The following is a 2,515-nucleotide window of genomic DNA, read 5'->3' as shown; positions in this document are numbered from 1 at the left end:
TGTGAGGGTGACAGAGCACTGGAACAGGTTGCCCAGAGAGGTTGTGGAGTCTCCTTCTCTGGAGATATTCAAAACACGCCTGGACATGATCCTGTACAACATGCTCTGGGTGACCCTGCTTGAGCAGGGGGGTTGGACTAGATGATCTCCAGAGGTCCCTGCCAACCTCAACCATTCTGTGATTCTGTGATTCATTTTCCTGTTTCTGCTTCCTGTGCTACATGAAATACGGGTCTGTGTCCCTGTGTCCGAGCCCTCCAATGGCACACCTTCGCTCTGCTGTGGGATGCAGAATGACCCGTCCATGCCCTGCTGTGCTGCTCAGGTAGATTTTGCAGCCTTCACAGGCACCACAGCAGTGTTGGTTGGGGGGCACCTGTGGAGGCCACTAGTCCAACCTCTCACTCAGAACAGGACGATCACRGCAGCTCTGTCCAGCCAAGTCTTGTGAAGCTCCAGATATGGAGGATCCCACTCTCCTTAAGTGATCTGTCCCAAGGCACCACCTTCCTGGAGGAGGGATTGGCTCTGTCATCTTTCTAATTGCCCTTCAGGTAGATTTAAACTGCTATTAGATCACCCCTTAACTTCTTCTATACCAAATTAAACAAGCCCTGCCCCTCAGTATCTCCTCACAGGTCCTGCACTCTAGGCCCCTGGCCACTTGGCCTCCTGCTACTGAACCCTCTCTAGCTTCTCCACATCCCTCTTGAACTGAGGGGCACAAAAGCGCGCACAGGTTTCCAGTTCTGGCTAGTAGAGGAGGAGAATAATGTCTCTGAATTTGCTGGCAACGCTTCCCTGAAAGTAACCTAGTATGTGATATATTTGCAATGAGAAAGCAGTGCATGTTCAACCTGGTGTTCACTTCACCCTGGTCACTTCATCAGGATTTCTACCCTCTGTCATTTTCCAGCTGGTACCACTGCAGCCTGTACCTTGGGCCTGTTGCACCCGATGTGCAGAACTTTGTGCTTCTTCACATCGGATTTCATGATGTTTCTGTTGGCTCAGTCCTCATATTTATCAAGGCCCTTCTGGACCTCATGTTGCTGCCTCTATGCTACAGCTGGGATTACAACACTAGCTATTCACAGATTAATCAGCTATCTCTTTACCACACTGCAGTCTATCATGCTCCATAGTTCAGCCATATCCTTAAACTTGTACGTGCACTAAGCTGGACACAATACCCATTATGATCTCCATGAAAGCCAGGGTATTACCTCACATTGAAAGAGGAGGAAACTTGTCAACTAAGTGATTTTGAAAATTCAAATGGGGCTATGATCCATAAAGGGATGCTTAATTGTCACTCCATTAGCTACATCCAACATAGGGTCCTCAGAATCCCTGTTTAGCAGAYAACAAACATTGCAAGTCTCTGCAGGCCTAAAGCTCCTTGGTGCTGATATTTCTGTTGGTGAGCAACAAGGCCATGGATCATGCATAAACATTGGGGAGGCTTTTTAAAAAAAGGCATTCTCCCAGCTTCTTTTTTTGAGGGGAAGGTCCCTGACTGGTTGGACCTCAGAAAACAGCCACAACTGCACAGACTGGTATTTTGCTGTGCTCTGGCCCACCTTTGACAGGAAGAGTTGAGCAGTGGTCCCCAGTCTATCCTTACTGGTCCTTATTGGAGAGGTATGAATGATTTATAAATTAGTAATTACCAGCTGATGTGCCTTATCACATAAGGCTGGCTGGGCCATATTGGCTTCAAGCACAGATAGCTTGGAGATGCATCTCCATCAGAGTCCATCATTCTTCTCAAATCAGGAGAACTGGCAAATGCAAAACAGACAAATTTGAATATCTGTGGGCAGTCTCCTCTGAGTCTGGCCACCAGGGCGAGCACAGGAGGTGAAGATAAAATGGTTGGCAGCCATCCTGGAAGAGTAGGAGTCGGGGAAGGGAGAGGATCTGGCCTCAGGACTCTGAGCATTGCTAGGTTTCTCAAATCAAGCTCCCCTGCTGCATGTTGGGGCACCATTGGGCTGGGAGGAGGTTTTTTCATCCTGAAGACCAGTAGCACCTTGGTGAGGGATTGTCCTGAAAAGTTGGGACTATGAGTTAAAAGCTCCTTGGGTTACAGTGGTCTGAATACTCGCATTTCCCACCTTGTGAGAAAATAGCCTAACCACTGCAATGCGGAATACACAACAGCATGTTCAGAGTAAGCAGTTTTTAGCTGTGAATCTGTTTCACAGAGGCACCTCTATCTGGAGAAGAGATAACGCTTCCTGTGAGAACCTCTCTTTGGTACCTCACTGGTTTTGCTGTCCCCGCAGGCAGCCTGCTGGCCCCAGCCATAGGCATTTCATTCCCAAAACTCAATGTAGAGAGGACTGCTGTGCCTAAATCAGCACTGTGAAGCCCGCGGAGGGAACTGGGTGCATTGCAGCCTCATCCACTGTGCTTACATCTTGTTCTGGATCCGATCCGAGCACTAAGGCAGTTAGGGAGTTGTCAGGAGAGCACCTGTCACCTCCACCCACACACTAGCTGACTTGGT

Source organism: Apteryx rowi, unplaced genomic scaffold (genome assembly GCF_003343035.1).
Source record: "Apteryx rowi isolate R43461 unplaced genomic scaffold, aptRow1 scaffold_493, whole genome shotgun sequence".
Classification (NCBI taxonomy): Eukaryota; Metazoa; Chordata; class Aves; order Apterygiformes; family Apterygidae; genus Apteryx; species Apteryx rowi.
The sequence above is the reverse complement of the archived record's forward strand: the minus strand, read 5'-3'. Positions refer to the sequence as shown.